The following is a 15,088-nucleotide window of genomic DNA, read 5'->3' on the forward strand; positions in this document are numbered from 1 at the left end:
ACTGACCTCTAGTCATACCACGGACCCTAGATGTTCAGAGTCGCCTTGTACCCTGAGTTGACAAAAGATTTTTCGGTCATAAAAAAGTAAGGCAAGCCCCTTTGGATTTTTGGTGAAAATTCGACGATTCTGGGAAGTGCTGGAATAAATCATTTCATGCATAATTTTCACAATTTCATGAATAATTGTTTCGAAACTTTTTTATTTGCTCTCGAGATCTTGAATTTTCGTAGGCACAAGATCGAAACGCTGTTTTAGCTAGTCGCAAGTGCAGTATCTACGTTGGGTAGAGAAGCAGAATTGTTTTTCGAAAAGTGTCCGAATGGAAACAAATGCGGAGTAACTGTAATACATCACAGATGCGCTAATTTTGATCGAAATGAAATTGATGCTCCGTATATGAGACGGTATTTAACGCAGTGTCCCGATTTGAAGCCTAAAAAGGTGATTTTTGGCGATTTTTTTTTATTAATAGGGAAAGATAGAAAGAAGCTTCTGAAAACTTCGAGTGTATTTTAACACACATTTGAAAAGTACAGGCAAAAATTTTTATCATCCAACTGTCGCAGAACGGCAAAGTTATTAGCTGACCCGTTAACTTAAGAATATATCTTTAGCCAACGGCTGACCGTCGAAGGACCTAGCCGCTTGAATCTGGAATCCGCAGTAAAGATAAAGTGCCTATTGCTTGTCTGAAATGTAGGAACTAAAATCATTATACATCATATCATATCATATCACCGTACATCATAAATCATACATCATACATCATACATCAAGATATTTCATACATCATACAACATACATAGTATTAAAGATCGAAACCAAAGTTTGGATGTTCGGATGTTCAGAAGGTGACGTCGCCCAAAATTTTTTTTCCTTTGACGTGATTGATCTAAAACCAGTTGGCCGAATTCCTCAGTCTGGAAACAATCGCGCAGTAGAGCGGACGTATGAGAATCGCGCTCCGCAGATTTTGAGTGCCGGGTTCTCTACCTCTTGGATCCTGCGCTCCGAGTCCGCTTCCTGATGCAACTCGAGTTTCAGGACAAGCGCTACGTAGTTTTTACGCTCCAGGTCCGCTACCTGGTGAAACTCGACTTCCAGGAGAAGCGCTCCGTAGTTTCTGCGCTGAAGGTCCACTACCTGCAGGAACTTGACTTCCAGGACAAGCGCTCCATGATTCCTGCGCTCCAGGTCCGCTACCTGGTGAAACTCGACTTCAAGAACAAGTGCTCCGAAGTTTCTGAGCTCAAGGTCCACTACCTGGTAAAACTCGACTTCCAGGACATGAGGTGAACGAGGAGGAGGAGGACGAGGATTTCTGCACAGTGAGTGAAACATTTTTATAATATTTAATGGCCATTGGAATAATATTTTATCTCAAATTTTTTAAACTTGTCATGTTTACAATAAATTATTTCAATTCATTTTTCGCGCAAGCATCAACTCAGTAGCTATGAATGCGCTACTGAAATTTATTATACTATTAATTAATTAATTATTAATATTAATCCTTACATAATATTTTTGATGTGCTCTTGTACTGAAATTATTCATTACTATTCCAGCTATAACCCGAGGTGGTTGGCGGTGGTTGGAGGTGGTCGGAGGTGGACGAGGAGGAGGACGAGGAAGACGGGGAGAACAAGACGGACGAGGAGGATAAGGATTTGTGCTCGGTGAGTAAAACATTTTTATAATATTTAATGGCAATTGCAATTATATTTCATCTAAAATTTTTCAAATTTGTCGTGTTTACAATAAATTATTTCAATTCATTTTTCGCGCAAGCACATATCCAGTAGCTATAAATGCGCTAATAAAATTTATTATATTATCAATTAACTAATTATTTATATTAATTCTCACATAATATTTTTGATGTATTCTTATACTGAAAAGATTTATTACTATTCCAGGTATGACCCGAGGTGGTTATCTGTATATCGGTGGTTGTTAGAGATGGTTGGCGGCGGTTGAAGATGGTCGGAGGTCGACAAGGAGGAGGACGAGTAAGACGAGGAGAACAAGGTGGACGACGAGGACGAGGATTTGTGCTCGGTGAGTAAAACACTTTTATAGTATTTGATGTGAATTGCAATTATATTTCATTTAAAATATTTCAAACTTGTCATGTTTACAATAAATTATTTCAATTCATTTTTCGCGCAAGCACATATTCAGTAAGTATGAATGCGCTTATAAAATTTATTATATTATCAATACATTAATTAATTACACTCATCCTCATACAATGTTTTTGATGTGTTCATTTACTGATAATATTTATTACTATTCCAGGTATAACCCGTGGTGGTTGGCGGTGGTTGGAGGTGGTCGGAGGTGGACAAGGAGGAGGACGAGGAAGACGAGGAGAACAAGGTGGAAGAAGAAGTCGAGGATTTGTGCTCGGTGAGTTTAACATTTTTATAATATTTGAGGAAGTAACATCAGGATCAGGAGTAGGAATAGGAGTAGGATCAGGAATAGAATCAGAAGTGGGAGTAGGAGTAGAAGTAGGATCAGAAGTGGGATCAGGAGTAGGATCAGGGGAAGATGTAGAAATAGGAGTAAAAGTAGGAAAAGTAGGAGTGTAAGTAGGAGTAGTAGGAGTAGGAGTAGAAGTACGAATAGGCGAAGGATCAGGAGTAGAATCAGGAGTAGGTGTAGGATCAGGTGAAGAAATAGTATCAGGAGTAGAAGTAGTAGTAGGATCAGGCGTACGAGCGGGATCAGGAGTAGGTGTAGGATCAGGAGTAGAACCCACCCTACGCTACCCTACCCTACCCTACCCTACCCTACCCTACCCTACCCTACCCTACCCTTTCCGCCCCTACCCTCCTCTTACACCCCTACTTCTACTCCTACTCCTACTCCTACTCCTACTTCAATCTTAATCCTACTTCTACTACGATCTTACTCCAATTCCTAATCCTACTCCTATTCCTACTCTCACTCTTGAACCTACTCCTGATCCTACTTCTATTCCTACTCCTACTCCTGATCCCACTCCTATTCCTACTCCTAATTCTGAATATCATTGTTATGGGATGTATAGACTGCGTGTCGCATTGAATCGCGTATCGAAACGAACAATTCTTTTATTGTCATATTCGAGCCGATTATAGTAGATAATCTAGTATATTTCCTAGAAAATTATGAAATTTATAGTTTGCATCACATATTAATCATAAATGAATCATATATATCGATGTCGTACATGGACCGCATATACGTTATACTTTTTGGTCTCTGCATCATTATTACATCTCGTCTATTTTTATTCATGATCTATGTATACATTCTTCTCTCGGGTACCTATACTCTAATTAAATCATTGTTCTGCTACGAATTTGGAAAGATATTTATTCTCATTATTAACTTCTTGTATCGCCGACAAGTAGGTAAGTACACTCAGGCCAAGTACTGGCTTGGGCTTACCATTGCGAAGACTGTGTTACTCAGAAGGTGAATGCAGCCAGCATCATGTCGAAATCGGAAACTCTCTGATGTTCTGCAATAAGTTCTCAACTATACCGTTGGAATACCTCACAGAGCAGTTTTCGGTTGTCACGTTAAAGCCCATGAGAGCGATTGTGTTTATATTCTTCATCCAATGGTGAGGCTAACCCCTTTGTATTTTTGGCGAAAATTTCTGCGATTTTGAAAAGTGCCGGAATAAATTCTTTCATGCACTATTCCGTCGTGATTTTGCGAGAGAAATCGATTGGGCGCAGTCCCAATACGCTGCGATCAACGCATCGAAAGTTACAGCCAAAAAACAAAACCTGTGATTATATGAATCCTTACGCAATGTTTTTGATGTGTTCTTATACTGAAAATATTTATTGCTATTCCAGGTACAACCCGATGTGGTTATCGGTGGTTGTTCGAGGTGGTTGGCGATTGTTGGAGGTGGTCGGAGGTGGACGAGGAGGAGGACGAACGGAACTGTGTCTCAAAGCCCTGTTGACATAAAAGCAGCTATTCTATAGAAATTATAGGTTATACTTTACACAGCCCATTGCATGATATTTCATTATAAATACGTATGTTTCAATGTATTTAGGAATAATTTATCAAATATACAGAGGTCATGTGCAAATAATAAATGAATTGATTCGACCGCAGTTTGATGTATTCATTAGAGCTTTAACAATAAATTTAAACTTTGTTACTTCTTTTATTTTATTATGGATAATCAAAAACATTTCCGACTATTCGTGCTGTGGAAGCATGGGGATTAAACCAAATGTAGCAAAAGTTTAGAAACAGTGTATGTAGAGTACGGGTATTTTTCTAATAATGCAAATAGAATAGAATACCACGCCTTGCGAATTAGCTTTCCAGACAGAGATGAATGATGAATTTTAAGGACTGCATTATCGTTGTTGAATACTCTATGCCTCATGGAAAAAGAAAATCTGTAACGATAAAATTGATGCATCGGATCATCGTCGACTTTAACTTTTGAAATGTCCTACCATTTTCGAACACCTCCAACCATCCTATTTACCTATATTACTAGTTTAGCTATGATATGAAAAGAGAAGAATTATTCATTTCGAAATGGGATTCTATTCGACGCGCGCTCGATGTATTCCATAACATTAGTATTCATAATTATTCCAACAACTTTTCATTTGCTCTCTCGATCTTGAATTTTCATAGGCATAGAATCGAAACGTTGTTTTAGCTGGTCGCAAGTGAAGTATCTGCGTTGGGTGGAGGAGCAGAATTGTTTATCGAAAAGTATTCGGATGGAAAAAAATTCAGAGTAACTGTAATACATCACGGATGCGCTAATTTTGAACGAGACGAAATGGATGCTTCGTATATGAGACGGTATTTAACGCTGCGTAGTGATTTAAAGACCTGGAAAGGTAATAGGGAGAGAAAGAACGACGCTTCTTAACACTTAAAGTGTATTTTAACACACATTTGAAAGATACGAGCAAAATTTTTCATCATCCAACTGTCGCAGAACGGCAGCGTTATTAGCCGACCCGTTTACTGAAGAATATATCTAAACGCAGCAAAAAGAGCGTGGGAGCAAGAGGAGAGAAATGGCGAGCAAAAAAGCACCTGCTGAAAAATGTCGAAAACTCAGGTTCTCGTTTTTTGGCTGTAACTTTTGATGCGTTGATCGCAGCGTATTGGGACTGCGCCCAATCGATTTCTCTCGCAAAATTACGTCGGAATAGTGCGTAAGAGAATTTATTCCAGCACTTTTAAAAATCGCGATAATTTTCGCCAAAAATGCAAAGGGGTTAGCCTTACTTTTTCTTCATTTTTGGAGCCAAAAATTTTTGGTCTCAGATTCGATTTGAATGACCCTTACCTGACTATATGGACCGTCAGGAACTCAGAAAACGCAGCAAAAAGAGCGTGGGAGCAAGAGGAGAGAAATGGCGAGCAAAAAAGCACCTGCTGAAATATGTCGAAAACTCAGGTTCTCGTTTTTTGGCTGTAACTTTTGATGCGTTGATCGCAGCGTATTGGGACTACGCCCAATCGATTTCTCTCGCAAAATTACGTCGGAACAGTGCATCAAAGAATTGAGTCCAGCATTTTTTTAAATCGTTGAAATTTCCGTCAGAAGTCTAACGTGGTTAAGTTGAATTTCTTTCGTGATTTTCAGAGCAAAGAACATTTCGACTCGTTAGCTGACTCGTTAACTGAAGAATGAATCTTTGGTCCACGCCTGGCGATCGAAGGGCCAAGCCGCTTCAGTCTGCAATTGGCAGGAAAGATAAAGTGCGTATTTCTTGTCTGGAATGTGAGAACTGAAATCATTATACGTCATATCATATCATCATACATCTTACATCTTACATCATACATCGTACATCATACAACGTACATCATACATCATCATACATAGTATTAAAGGTCGAAACCAAAGTTTGGAAGTCGGATGTTCAGAAAGTGACGTCACCAATTCAAAATCAGCTAGCCGAATTCCTCAGTCTGGAAACAACCGCGCAGTAGAGCGGACGGATGAGAGTCGCGCTCCGCAAATTTCGAGTACCGGGTTCTCAACCTTCCGGATCCCGCGCTTCGGGTCCGCTACGTATTTCGAGTACCGGGTTCTCAACCTCCCGGATCCCGCGCTTCGGGTCCGCTACGCGGTGAAACTCGACTTCCAGGATAAGCGCTCCGTGGTTCCCGGTTCATGTTTACAATAAATTATTTCAATTCGTTTTTCGCGCAACCCCAAATTCGGTAGCTGTCAGTCCGCTAATAAAATTTCTCGACTTCCAGGATAAGCGCTCCGTGGTTCCTGGTTCATGTTTACAATAAATTATTTCAATTCGTTTTTCGCGCAAGCCCAAATTCAGTAGCTGTCAGTGCGCTAATAAAATTTCTATAACTTTACAATCTTCTCATAATCTTTTTGGTAAAATACGTCGATAAAAAAATTATATCAAACCTTAGACATTATTTTTGATTTGTTCTCACGCTGAAAATATTTATTAGTATTCGAGGTATAACTCGAGGTGGTTGGCGGTTTTCGTTGGAGGTTGTTAGGGGTGGTTGCGGGTAATCTCGGTGATTCAGGAGGAGGGGGACGAGGATTTGTGCTCGGTGAGTAAAACACTTTTATAATATTTCATGGCAATTGTAATTATATTTTATCTAAAATATTTCAAACTTGTCATGTTTACATTAAATTATTTCAATTCATTTTTCGCGCAAGCACAAATTCAGTAGCTATGAATAAGCTCATACAATTTATTATATTATTAATTAATTAATTAATATTCTTATAATATTTCATGGCAATTGTAATTATGTTGTATTTAAAATTTTTCAAACTTGTCATACTTACAATAAATTATTTCAATTCGTTTTTCGCGCAAGCACAAATTCAGTAGCTATGAATAAGCTTATACAATTTATTATATTATTAATTAATTAATTAATCAATTACTCAATTATATTAAACCTTACACAATATTTTCGATGTGTTCTTATACTGAAAATATTTATTACTATTCAAGGTATAACCTGAGGTGGTTATCGGTGGTTGTTCGTGGTGGTTTAAGGTGGTCGGAGGTGGACGAGGAGAAGGACGAGGAGGACGAGGATTTGTGCTCGGTGAGTAAAACACTTTTATAATATTTCATGGCAATTGTAATTATATTTTATCTAAAATATTTCAAACTTGTCATGTTTACATTAAATTATTTCAATTCATTTTTCGCGCAAGCACAAATTCAGTAGCTATGAATAAGCTCATACAATTTATTATATTATTAATTAATTAATTAATATTCTTATAATATTTCATGGCAATTGTAATTATATTTTATCTAAAATATTTCAAACTTGTCATGTTTACATTAAATTATTTCAATTCATTTTTCGCGCAAGCACAAATTCAGTAGCTATGAATAAGCTCATACAATTTATTATATTATTAATTAATTAATTAATATTCTTATAATATTTCATGGCAATTGTAATTATGTTGTATTTAAAATTTTTCAAACTTGTCATTCTTACAATAAATTATTTCAATTCGTTTTTCGCGCAAGCACAAATTCAGTAGCTATGAATAAGCTTATACAATTTATTATATTATTAATTAATTAATTAATATTCTTATAATATTTCATGGCAATTGTAATTATGTTGTATTTAAAATTTTTCAAACTTGTCATACTTAAAATAAATTATTTCAATTCGTTTTTCGCGCAAGCACAAATTCAGTAGCTATGAATAAGCTTATACAATTTATTATATTATTAATTAATTAATTAATCAATTACTCAATTATATTAAACCTTACACAATATTTTCGATGTGTTCTTATACTGAAAATATTTATTACTATTCAAGGTATAACCTGAGGTGGTTATCGGTGGTTGTTCGTGGTGGTTTAAGGTGGTCGGAGGTGGACGAGGAGAAGGACGAGGAGGACGAGGATTTGTGCTCGGTGAGTAAAACACTTTTATAATATTTCATGGCAATTGTAATTATATTTTATCTAAAATATTTCAAACTAGTCATGTTTACATTAAATTATTTCAATTCATTTTTCGCGCAAGCACATGTTCAGTAGCTATGAATAAGCTCATACAATTTATTATATTATTAATTAATTAATTATTTACATTAATTCTTACATAATAGTTTTGATGTGTTCCTATACTGAAAATATGTATTACTATTCCAGGTATAACCCGAGGTGGTTGGTGGTGGTTGGCGGTGGTTGGAGGTGGCTGGAGGTGGACGAGGAGGAGGACGAGCTGGACGAGGAGGAGGCGGAGTGGGTCGTGGGAGAGTGGGGGGAGGAAAGGGTCGGGGCAGGGAAGGGGGAGAGGTGGGAAGGGAAGGGAAGGGACGGGAAGGGAAGGGAAGGGAAGGGAAGGGAAGGGAAGGGAGGGCGGGAGGGAGGAGAGGGAAGGGGCGGGCGGGAGGGAGGAGGGCGGGCGGGAGGGAAGGAGGGAGGGCGGGCGGGAGGGAGGGAGGGAGGGAGGGAGTGGAGGACGGATGTCGGTGCGAGCCCGTTAAGTTAATAGAGCAGAACACCCCCCCCGCCCGCCCTTTCCCGCTCTCCCTACCTCCCTCCCTCCCTCCCTCCCGCCCTCCCGCCCTCCCGCCCCCCTCCCACCCGCCCAACCCTTCCCTCTCCTCCCTCCCACCCTCCCAACCTCCCTTCCCTTCCCTTCCCTTCCCACCTCTCCCCCTTCCCTGCCCCGACCCTTTCCTGCCCCCACTCTCCCACGACCCACTCCGCCTCCTCCTCGTCCACCTCGTCCTCTTCCTCGTCCAGCTCGTCCTCCTCCTCGTCCACCTCCAGCCACCTCCAACCACCGCCAACCACCACCAACCACCTCGGGTTATACCTGGAATAGTAATACATATTTTCAGTATAGGAACACATCAAAACTATTATGTAAGAATTAATGTAAATAATTAATTAATTAATAATATAATAAATTGTATGAGCTTATTCATAGCTACTGAACATGTGCTTGCGCGAAAAACGAATTGAAATAATTTATTGTAAGTATGACAAGTTTGAAAAATTTTAAATACAACATAATTACAATTGCCATGAAATATTATAAGAATATTAATTAATTAATTAATAATATAATAAATTGTATAAGCTTATTCATAGCTACTGAATTTGTGCTTGCGCGAAAAACGAATTGAAATAATTTATTGTAAGTATGACAAGTTTGAAAAATTTTAAATACAACATAATTACAATTGCCATGAAATATTATAAGAATATTAATTAATTAATTAATAATATAATAAATTGTATGAGCTTATTCATAGCTACTGAATTTGTGCTTGCGCGAAAAATGAATTGAAATAATTTAATGTAAACATGACAAGTTTGAAATATTTTAGATAAAATATAATTACAATTGCCATGAAATATTATAAAAGTGTTTTACTCACCGAGCACAAATCCTCGTCCCCCTCCTCCTGAATCACCGAGATTACCCGCAACCACCCCTAACAACCTCCAACGAAAACCGCCAACCACCTCGAGTTATACCTCGAATACTAATAAATATTTTCAGCGTGAGAACAAATCAAAAATAATGTCTAAGGTTTGATATAATTTTTTTATCGACGTATTTTACCAAAAAGATTATGAGAAGATTGTAAAGTTATAGAAATTTTATTAGCGCACTGACAGCTACTGAATTTGGGCTTGCGCGAAAAACGAATTGAAATAATTTATTGTAAACATGAACCAGGAACCACGGAGCGCTTATCCTGGAAGTCGAGAAATTTTATTAGCGGACTGACAGCTACCGAATTTGGGGTTGCGCGAAAAACGAATTGAAATAATTTATTGTAAACATGAACCGGGAACCACGGAGCGCTTATCCTGGAAGTCGAGTTTCACCGCGTAGCGGACCCGAAGCGCGGGATCCGGGAGGTTGAGAACCCGGTACTCGAAATACGTAGCGGACCCGAAGCGCGGGATCCGGAAGGTTGAGAACCCGGTACTCGAAATTTGCGGAGCGCGACTCTCATCCGTCCGCTCTACTGCGCGGTTGTTTCCAGACTGAGGAATTCGGCTAGCTGATTTTGAATTGGTGACGTCACTTTCTGAACATCCGACTTCCAAACTTTGGTTTCGACCTTTAATACTATGTATGATGATGTATGATGTACGTTGTATGATGTACGATGTATGATGTAAGATGTAAGATGTATGATGATATGATATGACGTATAATGATTTCAGTTCTCACATTCCAGACAAGAAATACGCACTTTATCTTTCCTGCCAATTGCAGACTGAAGCGGCTTGGCCCTTCGATCGCCAGGCGTGGACCAAAGATTCATTCTTCAGTTAACGAGTCAGCTAACGAGTCGAAATGTTCTTTGCTCTGAAAATCACGAAAGAAATTCAACTTAACCACGTTAGACTTCTGACGGAAATTTCAACGATTTAAAAAAATGCTGGACTCAATTCTTTGATGCACTGTTCCGACGTAATTTTGCGAGAGAAATCGATTGGGCGTAGTCCCAATACGCTGCGATCAACGCATCAAAAGTTACAGCCAAAAAACGAGAACCTGAGTTTTCGACATATTTCAGCAGGTGCTTTTTTGCTCGCCATTTCTCTCCTCTTGCTCCCACGCTCTTTTTGCTGCGTTTTCTGAGTTCCTGACGGTCCATATAGTCAGGTAAGGGTCATTCAAATCGAATCTGAGACCAAAAATTTTTGGCTCCAAAAATGAAGAAAAAGTAAGGCTAACCCCTTTGCATTTTTGGCGAAAATTATCGCGATTTTTAAAAGTGCTGGAATAAATTCTCTTACGCACTATTCCGACGTAATTTTGCGAGAGAAATCGATTGGGCGCAGTCCCAATACGCTGCGATCAACGCATTAAAAGTTACAGCTAAAAAACGAGAACCTGTGTTTTCGACATTTTTCAGCAGGTGCTTTTTCGCTCGCCGTTTCTCTCCTGTTGGTCCTACGCACTTTTTGCTGTGATTTCTGAGTTCCTGAGGGTCCAATTAGTCTGGTGAGGGTCATTCGAATCACATCCGGGACCAAAATTTTCTGGCTCCAAAATCGAAGAAAAAGTAAGGCTAACCCCTTTGCATTTTTGGCGAAAATTTTCGCGATTTTGAATAGTGCTGGAATGAATTCTTCCACGCACTATTCCGAAGTAATTTTGCGACAGAAGTCGATTCCGCGCAGTCTCAATACGCTGCGATCAACGCATCAAAAGTTACAGCCAAAAAACGACAACCCGTGTTTTCGACATCTTTCAGCAGGTGCTTTCTCGCTCGCCGTTTCTCTCCTGTTGGTATTACGCTCTTTTCGCTGCGTTTTCTGAGGTCCTGAAGGTCCAATTAGTCAGGTGAGGGTCATTTCACTCGAATCTCAGACCAAAAACTTTCAGCTTCAAAAATGAAGCAAAAGTAAGGCTAACCCCTATGTATTGTTACAAAGGGTGAAATCACCCGTTTTGCCCCCTTTTAATGATCTAGTAGTCATCATAGATAAAAGACGTTTATAAACCTCTTATGTCTTTCAAAAGAATAAGGTTTCTGCGTCAACCAACATTATTGTAAAAACAGTCTTGTTTCAGACTCTAAACGAGAAACACATATTACGCAATTAAAGCTTTTTTCACAACATTTTATTCACGCTCTTGATTTTGACTTGATAATTAAACTCGCGGATCCATATTTATTTCCGTAACGTCAAAGAACGTTACATTGGTGTCAGAAGCGGGATCTTGAGTTTATTTTCATTCGAGTCAATTCATTGCGCGAACTTCAACTATGAGCAATAGTCGAATGACACGCTCTCGTCGAAGGGAAAGTGGCGGAAAAGAACCTTTCATTATGGAAAATCCGCGGGTCCCCGAGACAATCTCATCACTTTTAGTGGACCCTCTTCCAATTCCTTCGGCGGTCTCTCAGATTGATCTGCTGAAGATCATGTCCCAACAACGAGAAGCCGCTGAACGTCATCAACAGCAACTTCTTCAGCTGCTTCTTGATCAACAAGAGCAGCGAAAGCAAGAACTCGTCAATCAACGAGAACAACGAGAAAGGGAACTTGCCTCCCAGTTGGAGCAGCGGAGGCTTGATAGAGAAGCTCAAGAACGATCCGAGACCAGTCTTCATGAACTGTTCCGGACGACTGTGGCAGCTCTTCAGGCTGTCCATCAGGTGAACGGCTCAGGAGAACCGGCCGTCACCCCTCGAGGTTCCAGAGTCGTTATTCCGCTTCCCTCTCCTGTTCCCTCTCCTGTTCCCGTTCCCGCTGTTCGGGAGGTCCAACATCCAGGACCGTTCCAGGATGTTCGAGACTCAAGGTCTGTGCCTTTTATTAGGGGAATAGATGAATCCCCAATTTGTAGAACAACAGTAAATAATGAGGTCGGCTTTTCCGAGCTTCTGTCTCAGGTTCAACCTCGTTATTCTCATTTAAGTCAATTAAATAATTCAAGATTTCCTGGGGTTTCTTCTCAGATTAACGATAAACCCTTTTATCCTTTAAAACCGCCAATTTTTGATGGAAAGATTCCATTGGCAGATTATGAACGTCAATTCAACACAATTGCAAAGCATAATCAGTGGGACTCCGCCATGAGGGCCCACAGCCTTGCCTCTTGTCTTCGGACGCCGGCTTTCCTCGTCCTCCTCCTTGTCGACCTCCGACCACCTCCAACCACCGCCAACCATCTCTAACAACCACTGATATAGAGATAACCACCTCGGGTTATACCTGGAATAGTAATTAATATTCTCAGTATAAGAACATATCAAAAATATTATGTGAGAATTAATATAAATAATTAGTTAATTGATAATATAATAAATTGTATTAGCGCATTTATAGCTACTGAATATGTGCTTGCGCGAAAAATGAATTGAAATAATTTATTGTAAACATAACAAATTTGAAATATTTCAGATGAAATATAATTACAATTGGCATTAAATATTATAAAAATGTTTTACTCACCGAGCACAAATCCTCGTCCTCCTCGTCCACCTTGTTCTCCTCGTCTTCCTCGTCCTCCTCCTCGTCCAACTCCAACGACCGCCAACCACCTACAACAACCACTGATAACCACCTCGGATTATTCCTTGAATAGTAACAAATATTTTCAGTATAAGAACGCAACAAAAAAAAATCAGTCCTCACAGATTTGAAACCCGATACACAGCAATTTTAGCTGTAATTAAACGACGTCAGTGTCATGTATTCCTATGTATACTATGCCGACTACTCACCTACTACAATTTGTTGATCCTGGTCGTTCGGTTTATTTTTCGGATTCAAAATGTTAGAAGCATGCAAATTGGTTTGATAGTACAAAACATGATGTTTTCAATAATCAAACTTGTAAACTTCAAAATTAGTCCGGAAGGTTAAAAGTCATCAGGTCAAGGACCTGGATAGCCAGAACTACAGAGCGCTTGTCCCTGAAGTCGAGTTTCACCAGGTATCCGACCTGGAGCGCCGGAACCACGGAGCGCTTGTCCCGGAAGTCGAGTTTCACCAGGAAGCGGACCCGGAGTGCAGGAACCACGGAGGTAGAGAACCCGGTACTCGAACTCGGTACTCGAATTCTACGAAGCGCGATTCTCATACGTCCGCTCTACTGCGTGGTTGTTCGGCTAGTTGATTTTCGTCTACATAGATCGATGACGTCAGGAAAAAAAAAGACGTCACTTTCTGAACATCCGAAGATTGGAACATCCAAACTTTGGTTTCGAACTTTAATACTATGTATGATGTATGATGATTTATGATGATATGATATGATATATAATGATTTTAGTTTTCACCCTTCAGAGAAGAAGGCAAGGCCCTTCGATGGTCAGCCGTTGACTCAAGATATATTCTTCAGTTCACGGGTCCGCTAATAACGCTGCCGTTCTGCGACAGTTGGATGATAAAAATTTTTGCCTGTACTTTTCAAATGTGTGTTAAAATACACTCGAAGTTTTAAGAAGCTTCGTTCTATCTCTCCCTATCAAAAAATAAACGCCGACAATCACCTTTTGAGGTCTTTAAATCAGGCCATTGCGTTATATACTGTCTCGTATACGGAGCATCCATTTCATCTCGATCAAAATTGGCGCATCCGTGATGTATTACAGTTACTCTGAATTTTTTTTCATAGGAACACTTTCCGAAGAATAATTCTGCTTCTCTACCGAACGTAGATACTTGACTTGCGACTAGCTAAAACAGCGTTTCGATTCTATGCCTACGAAAATTCAAGATCGAGAGAGCAAATGAAAAGTTGTTAGAATAATTATGAATATTAATGTTATAGAATATATGGCGGAGCAGGGGGACGAAGAGGATGAAGGTGGTCGGAGATGTTAGGAGGTGTTCGGAAGTGGTAGGAGGTGGTAGGAGGTAGCCGGAGGTGGTTGGAGGTGGTAGGGGGTGGTACGAGGTGGACGGAGATGGTAGGAGGTGTTCGGAGGTGGCAGGTGTTTGGTGGCGGTTAGAAGTGATCGGCAGTGGTCGAGAAGGACGATGACGACGAGGATGACGAGGGGGGTGGGGCAGAGGAGGAGGAGTAGGAGGACGGGGACGAGGATGACGAAGGTGGTCGGAGGTGGTTGACGGTGGTTGGAGGTGCTCAGAGGTTGTTGCGGTGGTTGGCGGTGGACGTCTTCCCACGGGGATGATCGAGCTAATCGACATTTCTAAGTCGCAGTCGTTAGCTAATGTTAGAATTTCTCGAATTGATTCGGGTTAAAAAGAGAACGAGTATTATATTTCTGAGGAAGTGCATTCAGATGTGAATACGACAAGCGATGCTGTATTACGATCTGAATTTGAAAAGAATATTAAACAAAACAAAAACGAGCTCCAAGCGCGTAATGACGAATTTAGTGAACGACGCACTTACTCGTAGCGATATCATACGACGACTTTAAAGATCTCTTCACAGAAGACGAATCGAGCACTACGATTATTCGGGATAATATATTGATAGAGACGATGCGAGAACCGTTGATAAAACGATACGATCGAGCTATAGCGGAGCAATTTTCAGCATCTGTACCCACAGCTATCTTCTATTATAACATTTTCACGTACTCCAAGCAA

This window comes from Neodiprion lecontei, chromosome 2, assembly GCF_021901455.1.
Source record: "Neodiprion lecontei isolate iyNeoLeco1 chromosome 2, iyNeoLeco1.1, whole genome shotgun sequence".
Classification (NCBI taxonomy): domain Eukaryota; kingdom Metazoa; phylum Arthropoda; class Insecta; order Hymenoptera; family Diprionidae; genus Neodiprion; species Neodiprion lecontei.